Source organism: Fundulus heteroclitus, chromosome 23, assembly GCF_011125445.2.
Source record: "Fundulus heteroclitus isolate FHET01 chromosome 23, MU-UCD_Fhet_4.1, whole genome shotgun sequence".
In the NCBI taxonomy this organism is placed as follows: Eukaryota; Metazoa; Chordata; class Actinopteri; order Cyprinodontiformes; family Fundulidae; genus Fundulus; species Fundulus heteroclitus.
Window position 1 is genome coordinate 22,386,454 of NC_046383.1, and position 11,726 is coordinate 22,398,179.

Here is an 11,726-nt window from a genome sequence, read left to right on the forward strand (position 1 = left end):
ATCATCCTGCTGGAAGTAAATATCAAATAAATGGACCCCTGTGGAAGGGACATGAAAGAAGACAGCAGTGATACAGGGTGTGTTTTTTTTCAACCAATGGAGCTCAGTTGGTACTAAGGGGCTCAAGGTGTGCCAAAAACATAACCCTCACACCATTATGCCACCAACCTGAAGTGTTGATACATGATAGGATAGATTCCCCTTGTCACACCAAATTTTACACCAAAACACCTTTTTTTTCCAACGTGTTGTCTGATTTTCTTGAGCCTGTGTAAACTGCGGCCTCAATTACCTGTTTACAGATGACAAGAGTAGCACCCAATGTGGTCTTCTGCTACTGTAGCCCACCGGCTTCAAGGTTTGATGGTATACATCCTTAACCTGACAACAGCCAGCTGCATGTATCGCTCCGCCTAGCTCCACTCACATACATCTGGGACACCGCCATAGGCATTGCCTTTACTGAAGGCTGGGCCTTATCAAAACTCCTTGCATATGATTGGATAAGCCACTTGTCTGTCATCTTTATCGACGTGCTATTTCAACCACTCACACCGAAGCTAACCCGTGACGCTGATGAGACCGACGCCGGAAAAAAAAACCTTTTTTTTTTTTTTATGTGTTTGCCGCTCTAGTGCAGGGTTTCCCGCAGCGCTATCTTGGCGAGGCGGCAACGGAAAACGTGTCGTCCACCCCCCCCCGCTCCGCGAGCCGGTGCGCGGAGAAAAAGTCATCCATCCACCCCCCCCCCCCCCCCCCCCCCCCCCCCCCGCGAGTCGGTCCGCCTCGCATAAGCAAATTCCTGCGGGAAACACTGTAGTGGCAAGCGTTTTATTGACAGTGAGCTGACAGGAAGAGGGGGGAAGACAGGCGGCAAAGCGCCGCGGGTCGGAGTCCATCCCGGGCCGACCGCGTTGAGGACTAAAGGCCTCCTAACATGGTTCGCGCTAACCGCTAACGGTTAGCCGCTAACCGCTCGTTAGCGGCTAACCGCTCGTTAGCGGCTAACCGCTCGTTAGCGGCTAACCGCTTGTTAGCGGCTAACCGCTTGCCAAATCCGGTCGGGAGAAGGACGAAAACATGGTTTCCACCAACAAAAGCCTTCAGAGCCGTTCTCTGATGTTCTTTTAATGAAACAATATCAGATAGATTGGACAACATGGAAGAAATAGGAGCATCAATGCTAACGCTTGCTTCCTCGATGCGAGCTGCCATTGTTGTTGGAATCTCACGGTGGCTTCTCCACTACGTCACATCCATGAAACACCCGCCCTGCGTCCTGATTGGCCAGACCAAAAATTTGGTTGGGGAAATCACTTTAAATGAGCCGTGTCCCAGATGTATGTGAGTGGAGCTAGGCGGAGCGATACATGCAGCTGGCTGTTGTCAGGTTAATACATCCTACCTTGGTTGTAAATTGTGTTTTCGAGCTACTGTTTGTCCACAAAACTTCCCTTTTTCTGATCATTTTCTATTAACCAGAGAAGTGACTGTGTGTAAAACTCCCGGCAAATCAGCAGTTTGAGACATACTCAGATGCCTGTGTTTAGCACCAACAACCACAGAACATTCACAGTATGTTAAATCCTCTTTCTTCCTCGTTCTGATGCTCAGTTTGAACTTTGGCAGGTTGTTTTATTACATCTAGATGCCTGAATGCTCCAAGTTGCTGCCAATGGATCGGCAGATCTGTCTCCAACTTTGTTTAACAAAAGGACCTTTGCTTTTTACAACTTTTTGAAGTAAAATTTACTACCGTACACATGGGCATGTTTAGTCAATTTGTTCTCTTTTAGCCTATTTCCTGATTTACGACATGTTCTTTTCTCTTTCCTGTTTTAAAGAGCGGCCAAGAAAGACGTCCCTCTGTGTTATGTCGTATTTATACCCCAGGAAAACTGCCAAATAAAAGTCCTAAAACTCAAAAAAGTTAAGCACGGATTTAAAAAAAAGCATGAATTAAAAAAAAAATACTTCCGTTATATTTATTTAAAATTATTTTTGTGGCACCTTTCTAATTATTTTTAGTGTGAGATTATTGGACTGGATTAAAAGGTAAATTCTAGTCTTTTAAATGTGGAGGGTGCTATGTTTTGATCCAAGAAGCCCAATTTATACATTACTACAAATTGACAGCCTATAAAGGAAGCTCTGGTCTTTCATTAAAATAAACAATAACACTGATATCTTCTTGTTAGTTTGTGCTGTAAAAAGTAAATTATTTCAGCCACAGACTGATTCCAAGGAAATCATTATCATTCCCTTTTTAATTCATGGCATAAACCTTCTGTCAGGATTTATTTATTTTTGCTCTAAGAGTTTTTTTCCTGTTTGATTCAGCCAGTCCAGCTATTCCGATATTTTCTTAAGCTAAACTATCTCAGTCAGCAGCTGCTCCCAGCTACTCAACTCAGTGCGTTGGTTTTGAAACGTTAAATCCATTAGCAAGATTCCATTAACACATTCCAATTATTATCAGCTGCTAAAATCTAAAAAGCCCAGCCGTTAAAGTTTTGCCCCGTTTCCGTTTACTCTCTCCTGTAAAAACTCCAGAGCCATGAAGAGCCGGAGCGCAGGGGGAGCCACGGCTTCAAACTAATAGGACAAATTAGACACATACCAGAGAGGAAGGCCATCATCTTCTTGGAAACGGCCGCGTATGAACGGCCCACATGAGCACACGGATCTTTATTAAAAAGGCTGTGGCTGAAAAGTGAAACTTTCTAAAAATGCAGCAGGAGCTAAAGTGAATTAGGAGCAGGGAAATAAAAGCCCGGGCACTGAATCAAATCAGGGGCCCATTCTAGCAGCACTTACCATGCATGAAATGAGCTGCTAATTAGCTTGTAATCAAACAGTGCAGCTCTTGTGAGTCTAATGGGAACCCATTTGCAAGTAAGAGTGTTTTCCTCGGAGTACATTACCAAAACATCTCCTCACTCTTTTGAAAACATTTTCCTATGCAAGCAAAAATCCCCGCTGCCACGAAGGCTGTTATGGATCGGGCTACAGAAATGTCAACAGTGGCACACTTTTTCTTACATCATCAATGCTACGGCAAACCAAGTCTTTTGATACATTGCATGTTGCAGGCAAAGCTTCGCTTATTTTACCCGCTTCCTCGGTGCCTTATTGCTTCTTATTAAATTGAGCTATTCTTGATTAATCTGTCTCTTTGTGCTCTCTATAATCAACTGAGACAAAAGGGTCTGGGCTCTCTGGTGTGTTAAAGACAAGTCTATGGATCAATGATCTGCTCATGGTGTGTCTAAAAGCAGTGAGCATACACCCTGTGCAGTTTCTGATGTCTGATTGGCCCATTTGGCTCTGATTTTGCTTTGAATGCCACTCAATCGGTCGTTTGTGGCCCAGAATCCTGTTTGATCAAAGCTGAATGTTTCCTGTTTTACTATATATTAACTGTGGGCATATAATATTAAAATGTTGAAGTGTAAGATATAAACATCTGTTTAGGATCGAACCAGGAGGATTTCTGTGAAATTAAATGAAAGGGTCATGAAAATGGAAAGCTCTCTGTAAACCCTTGTAAGATCTGCGTAATTTCTATGCTTTTGTATTCAATTTCTGAGAAGTATTTCTAACCAAATTCCCCGGCTCTTTGCTAGAACATGTAGCTATTGTGTTTGGGGAAAATGTTTCAGTAGTCTGTGGCCATTAAATAATAGATAATCTGGATAAAAGACAGCGTTTCTTAGATTTTGCTCATGCTGTCTCCGCTGGACTAAAGTTTTCTTACCTAAAATATTAAAGAGACCGAGTCGTCCCATATGGTTCACTTTAATTGGCTCAAATTAATTCTAGCAGAAAGCCAGATCAAAGAAGAGGCATGCCTGTGCCAAAGACAGGAGAGTAGTTGCAAAAGCACAACTTGGATGCAATTAAGAGTAAAGGATGCCTCAATGAGACTGTCATTGTTTGGATTTCCTACTTTTCCTTTGCATATTTATCCTTATTTGGCTCCTTACAGATTTCTTTTGTAAGGAAGTACATATTTCATCTGCGAGGTAAAAAAAAAAAAAAAAAGTTATCCAGACCAACCAGGTTCTTTCTGAAAAAAAAAGTTACAGCACAGGAGGATCACAGGGAGACACAGGGACGGGGAAGCAATCATAAAACTGAACATGATGAAACGCTAGGAATGTGGAGTAAAAACTGAGATAATTAAAACCAAAGTCCAACATATTGTGACAATAAAAATCAGCGTCTCCATATGCATAAAGTGCTCTAAAATGTCCTGGTAGAGGGCTGCAGTGATTTGACCTCAATGAAACACAGTGGATGAGCAGCAGCAGAGGACATGTTGCTCCCCAAATCATCAGTGGTGGTGGAAATTTCCCTCTGGACTTCAAGCAGCTTGGATTCTGTGCCTCTCCACTCTTTCTCCAGGCCCCGGAAGCTTGATTTCTAGATAAATTGGAAAAACCAGTGAGCAAATGTCCCGTTCTTTTTCTCCTTTGCCCCAAAGATGCTCCTGACTTTGTCTCTGGCGTGGGAGTGGTTTAACACAAGGGATGCAACAATTGTAGTTTATGTTTTGATTACATCTGATTCTTGCAGCTCTAATACCGACTCCAGCTGCAGTCCAGCAGTCCACATCATGTGATTCCCCCCCAGACATACCTCAAAAATCCTCTCAGGGCGTGGCTACTTCTTTTCCTGGTACAGCTTTATCTTCCTCTCAACTTTCCCTTAACAAACATGGATAAGCACTCTCAAAAAGCAGGCTTCTTTGGTTATGTGTGTTTGTGGCTTATCCTCCTTGTTCAGGGTGGCCATGACTCTCTGTGGGAAATATTCTATCCTTCTGAAAACCAGATTTTTTTGTGTTTTCATTAGTTATAAGGATCAAAATTAACAAAAATAAATATCTCTTTTTGTAATGAATCTGGGTACTTTTTAACCAATAGAATAATTAAATTTTTTAAAAGAAATTCCATTTTTTTTTAGATTTACTTGTAATGTTTAGCTCAGCACATTTAGCTCAGCAGCGCCCCCAAGGAGAACAATATATGTTTTAAAAAAAGATCATGATTGATTACTATCAACCAGGAAATTCATTCACGCATTCATGACTGTAGTTAATAATTGGTGGTTGAATGTTTTGTATTATTTGTTACATATTTTGGTAAATTTATATTTTGTGCATACTTTATTTGGTATGTTAATAATTTTTTTTTAATTTTTATTTTACTACAGTATTTTGCCTCCCTTTAGGAACACTGGTGGTTCCAGAGCTAGCTAGCCAGATAGATAGATAGATAGAAAGAAAAAAAATTAAGAACCCAATTACTAAGGTAAACTGAATATTTTTGTGTGAAAGCACAAAAAGCACATGCTAAATCCTAAGCATACTTTCAAAACAATGTCATTGGCACGAAGTGTAAATGTCTGAATAAAGTGTAGACCTCTTCTTGTTAGCAACATGTTTACTTTGCACAACATTTTCAAGCATGAGGGAATGACCCAGACTTTATCTTGTGTGAAAGAGTTTATTTCCCCCCCATCACATTAGCTAACAGATTAACAGGACAGAGACTGACTTCACCTCAAACATTTGGGCACGTTTTGGCCCACGGGAGTCTGCACGCTTAAAATTCCCTGCTTGCGTGAGCAACTTGGTTGTCGAGATGACATTTTATCAGCAGGCCTGACTCTGTCTGTGAATGTACGTTCAGTGATAACAGCAAAGTGACTCCCGGAGGTTTCCAAGGTAGCTGATTGCATGTGCCAATCTTAGGAAAACACCAGCATGAGCCATTTGTCATCAGGGAATAGAGAATCCAACACTTTGCATTTCGCATCCAAGCCTGTATATTTATACTCACTGCATGTTAATCAGTTTGATGAGAAGAAAGTACCATGGCCCAAAATGGTTTCAGGTGCAAAACCTAGTCCATCTACAAGATCATCTTCTTAGGTCTGCCACAAAATGGATAAAAAAGAAGCTGATAACATAAAGTTGGCTAAAATATATATTAAAAAACCCCACATCATACCTAATTTCTAATAAAATTTAAAAGAAAGAAAGAAAGAAAGAAATTGGCATCTATCAATAAGAAAAGTATGTAGTAGTTATGAAAAACCTTTCTATGGCTTTGGAACTACTCAAGGAGAACCACAATGAGAACCACAAATTCAGAAAGCATTGGAACAGTGGAGAAACCAAAATGAATGGGCCAAATCCCCCCACAATGATGTGAAAAATTCATTGCAGGTTATTACAAACGCTGTTGCTGCTGCTGCTGATGGTCAGATTAGATAGATTTTCCTCTCAATGAATAAAATCACAGTTTGATAACTGGTCCTTGCTGAATTTACTGAGGTTATCTTTCATAAACAAACTAAAAAACATGAAAAAACCCAAAGAAATCTAACGAGGGCATATACCTTTTCATAGCACTTCATGTTTTAAATGGATCACCTTATTTATACAGTTTAAGTTGCTGTTACAGTGTGAAGTTCAGGGAGGCTTACCCCCAAATTCCACATCCTCCATGACCGCTCCGTCCCGTTCACGTACATTCACGTCCATCCGACAGAGCATCTATGTTGTTATTTCAATTAATGAGAACCTGCCCGTGCAAATTCTCAGTTATCTGGATCATCGCAACCGCAAACAGGCTTGAATCAGAGGCGACCGGACTTTCGTACAGTTCTTTCTGAAAACGTTTTTGACACCAACTCAGGAGTCTTTGTCAATTCTGGTGGCTCACACTTCAGCAACCTGCAGTCGCTACATTGCTGTTTTTAAGGAGATGGAGGCTCATCCTCCTAGACACATCCTAAGTCAGATGGAAATGAATGACTCACTATCACTGTCCTGGGTTATTAGGAACTATTGCTTAGTGTTGTTCTTGGCATCCTCTCTGGTAATCTATAGTTGATGTTGGTGAAGGCCTCAACTTCTTTGGTTTGGATTTTGACCCAAATTTCATCCACATATCTACACCAAGCAATAGCTTCTAACGACCCAGGACAGTGACTTAAGTCCAATTTTCTGCTCCGTTCCAGTTCGTCGGACTCCAGCCAGAGAGAAATAGCCCACTATTTTCTACTGAAATTTCTTTGAAGTAATGGTGAAGTGTGGACTGAAATGTCTATTCATTTAAGCTAAAACACAATAACATTATTTTAAATATGAAAACATCTAGGTTTTTGGTGGCCAACATACTCACCCATACTTGATGGAAGTAAAAATATGCAGAATTGATGTATAATCAGCAACAGAGAAGTTTTCGGACGCTGTTCAAAGGACGAATGAGAAGTTTGTTTTGTTTCCGGCTCCTTTATATCCCCTTTTTTATGATGTGAACTCGTGCTTCTCGCACATGCTCTCCTCGAGCTCCAAGCAACTCAGAGCTGGAGCAAGACGGAGTAACCGCGGATGTAGTAGGCGTTGCTTTTCACAAACTGACGGAGGTGGTCTGGAATGGAGCAGACACGTACGGGAGTGGAGGATGTGGAATCTGAGCTTTATCCTCGCTAGAGCGGGCAAGTTTCCGCATCTAGTCTGCATAATAGATGCTAAACTTTTCCTCTCCTCATCTGATCTTAATAAGACATCCACACATGTACGTAGTTTCTGGAACAGCAGTGCCCTGAAACCCAGAAACATTTTTTTAAGTAATGTTCAAAAGGCACCATCACAAAAAAAAAAAGTTGGTGGCATCTATCAAGAGATTCAACTCAAAGCATGAATCGTTACTTTACAATCTGGCAGCCGCAGCATGTGGAATAAATGTTGAATGCATTGCTGGTGATTAGCTTCAAGCAACGTGGACCAGGTTTCACATTCATCGTGCGGTCTCGTAAGAAATCTTTAGGAATTCACGCTCAGATATGCCTGGCTTGATTAAAACGGCTCTAAGCAATCATCAAGGATGAGCCAAACCCACTTAGCAAAGAAAAAGACGGATGGCGTGCTCTCTGCTTTGTCATGGCCAGCTCTGGTGTAACCCAGCCTCGACCCTCAGAAATTGTTTAGTCAAAAGGGTCAGACCAGTTATGCACAGCTGTTGTGTGAATAGCTTCAATTTATACGGCGGAAAAAAAAACAACTCAGAGTCTGTGTGATGGGAGCCTGCAGAGACGTGATTGAAGCTGCTTGAGCTTTTTAAAGATTCATTGACCTGACTACTGCAACACTGTCCTTTTAATAGCTCGCAACAATTCCTACAGAATTACTTTTTTCTTAAAGAGCTGTATTACAATAGAGTTGACCTAAGACCAAGCTTGTTTTGCACATTTTGCCTTTTAAATCCTATTTATTACATTTGTCTTATGCATTTTGGTGCACACATGTTAATTTCCTATCCTGCTTGTTCTGCAGCACCTTGTGGATGCCACATGTCTCTTTATCAATGGGGATCTCTCCCTTATCTTTCATTTGTCTGTACCATTCAAAAGCCCATCCACTCATAAGAGGAAATTATTTGTGACCTGACTGAGGATATTGGCTGCTGAGCCCAACTCTGGCCAGATCCATTTGTTTTTCTTGATACTTGAAAACAACAGATTTCACTCATGATTAAATCTACATTCCTTTATTTTATATTTCCCATTTTCTTTCAGCTATAAAACACACCAAACCTGTGTGCTTGCAAAGTTTGTCTGTGGTTGCAGTTTCCAGTCAAAATGAGAAGCGAGCCTACAGATATCACTTTTCCTGCTCTACCCGCTCAGACTGCATTTTGTACCGACTGGTTTTCAATTGAGCTCTGCTTGAATGTGGTGTCCTCTGGTTCTGGGCTGCATCCGCGGGCCGATCGCGACTCTTTCCGAGACAAACCGATGGAGAGATGGAAACAGGAGGCATAGAAGAAGGCCAGCAGGAGGAGGAAGCAAACAATGCAGAAAATGACAATAATCACGATGATGTATAGTTCCATGCGGCGGCTCTCTTCAGGGAGGAGCGTGGTGGGCTTCAGGAGGCTCAGTGCAGTTGTAGTAGAGTTGAAACCAGTGGGCGACCATGGCTCCACAGAGGCAAAGAGGGGGACTACTGACATGATGAGACAGCAGGCTTCCTCTGATGGGCTGAGCAGGTTTACTGAAGATGACCTTAAGAAGAAAAACACATCCAAGGATTCAGCTTACCATACGAGCAAAAGAAGGCCCAACTCCCCAAAGTCACTTTCAAAGAGCTGCATTAGAAAGTAACAATGTGAAATGTGGACTGTGACAACTATCAGCTTCTTTAAATGACTTAAATATCCAGAAACCAACCAGTCTTACTGCCTATCCAGAATCCAATCAATGTCATTGATTGTCAATAAAGTAAATTCAGCTGTAGATTGACTATTGACCTTTCAAGAAAGTAAATCAAACTGCACTTACAAAGGCAGCAGATGAGATTAGATTAGATGTTGAAAAACTGAAATAGAAATATAGGTTGAATTTCGTATTTGGTAAATTGTGAATAATGTTATTCCTTCAAAAAATACATTTATCCTTCTTGATGTTGAGTTTCAGAGTCCAGTGCAGCCGTGGATGGTTTTCATAGAAACAAAACAACACCGTTTGAATTAAAAGAAAAAAAAATCCATTATGTTTTAGACTCTAACTTACTGTATGAAGACAGATTGGGTTGAACTAAGAGCCTGTTTTGCCTCTTCTAAATGTTTCTGGGGACAAAATGTTACATTTCAGAGGTTGGTTCATGCTACAGCAGGGTATTGGTGACATTTACCCAATGACAAAGCACAATTTGGACGGCAAAACTTTATATTTACGCAGTTTGCAGATTATTGTACAGAATTGTTTTTAACTTTTCATTCTCTTCTGGGCTATTAACTGAGCTTTTATTTGAAACCTGTGAACTCAGTTTTGTATTAATCTGAAAAATGGTTCACACATGACAATACAAAGGATTGTGAACGATGCCATGACCTACAGAGCAATGACTCATTCATGTTTTGAACAGCTACTTTTCTAACTTCCGGTTGGAGCCAGCTGTGCTGCACTGCTAGTGCTAGCTGGTAGCTAAACAAGAACTAGTGGAAATCAACTTTCGGTTGCCTGTTATATCTTTTGTTGCCACTTGTGTAGTTGTTGCACAGTTGCTTCATCCTTCACACACACGACACGAGAGACTCAAGGAGCCCCCAGCACAAAATCTTCAACGTTGAATTTAAAAGTAAGGCAAAGCATGTTGACGTGTTGATCATTTCCATCGCTTATATACCACCGGCAGCACTTTGACATGCTTTACTATGTTAAGCTTGTTAACTCCTGACAGTATTCATTTTCCAGAACATCTTTCCTAGCTGCATATTTTACAACAATGCACAGATTTTGTCTTTTTGCTCCTACCTGCTGTGTCTGTCGGTCACTTTCCCCCTTGCAGGATTCTGGGTTTTCTTCGGGTGAGCACTGGTTGGGAAATTATCAGAAATGAAGGAAAAAAGAGAGGGAGGGCTAGAGAGCAATGAAGAGGAGATGTGGCTGGAGGACCACAAATAACAGGGAGGGCTGCCATGGCAACAAAGGCTTAGGGACCGCCAGTATGACAGTGACATCACAGCACGTTGACATGCTGTCATTTATCAGGTAGTTGTATGCATGTAGATGCTTTTCAACAAAAGATAGAGGTGTTTAGTTAAAGCACAGAGCTAAGGCTACAAAAGAAATAAATGTGGCCTTCAGTGAAGCCTATAATTTATTGATAGACTGTCAGGAGTTAAAGCCAAAAGGTCCAGGACAACAGCAAACAGATTCCTTGGTGGCTAAGAGATTATTCAGACCCTTTGGTGCAGCCACCTGTTAGTTTAAAAAAAAAAAAAAGCCTTGGTGCACATTTCAAAGTGCTAACCTACCTCCCCTCCCTCCCCCCACCCAATCCCTGCGCTGTCTGCCTCCTTCAAACTACCACAATGATCCATTTTTTCACAACTTGTAATTGGTGCGGCACCCCCTGGAGAAGTACCAGGGGGGGTTGCTCAACAACAACTGAGGACTGAAAATGTTCAGTCCTGTTTCAGATTATATCTGCAAGAGAAAAGATGTCGGATAATTCATGAACGTTTACTGAGTAACCCAAAACCCTACGTCAGAAAAACATAGAGGCGACAGGGGAAAAAAAATAGCAATTAGCATAATTTAATGTGTAAAAGGAGACAAAATGGACTCTGCCAGCATTAGATTTCAGAGTGCTTTCAGGTGGTTAATTATGGCTTTGCACAATAGAAACAAAGGGTCCATTACATCCAAATGCAGTTAGGAAGAGCCCAAAAGGGAGCCTGAATAAAGGATTTAGCATACACTAAGGTCAGTAAAACAAAACAAAACACGAGGAATAATCACAGGAGTATGTGGGCCCCAACGCCTGGAGGGTCTCTGACAGCTGCCCCCTCCAGGAGAGAGACAGCTGACAAAGAGAGAGCTGTGAAAAAAATCAATGGCCTGAGCACATCTTACAGAGGACATAAAAACGGGCATTTTCCCTCCGAGTTGCTCTCACGTTGTTGGCGATTTGCATTTCCGCTGGAGGAACAAACGGCGTTCACAGCTGGATGCAAGAGGTGTCATGTGGCAAACCGTCTCGGTGAAAACTGATGATGACAAACAGAAATGCTGGAGAGAGACGGGCAGTCTTCAACGTAACAGTACCAAAATTACCATATAAAATGTTCCGGGGAGGTAAAAAAATAAATAAAATCTCTGGTGAAATGACTCAGTCTCACTACGTGTGTAGTAATTTCCTGCAC

The 11,726-nt window shown here is 41.5% G+C and overlaps 1 long non-coding RNA gene across 1 annotated transcript; it reads right to left on the reverse strand.

The window, feature by feature from the left end:
- Positions 1–8,548: 8,548 nt before the first annotated feature.
- Positions 8,549–10,846, reverse strand: LOC118557397. Its single transcript, XR_004927851.1, has 2 exons — positions 10,333–10,846; positions 8,549–9,081 (listed from the first exon to the last, which is right to left on the reverse strand). It is a non-coding gene; the product is annotated as an uncharacterized LOC118557397 (long non-coding RNA).
- Positions 10,847–11,726: the final 880 nt, after the last annotated feature.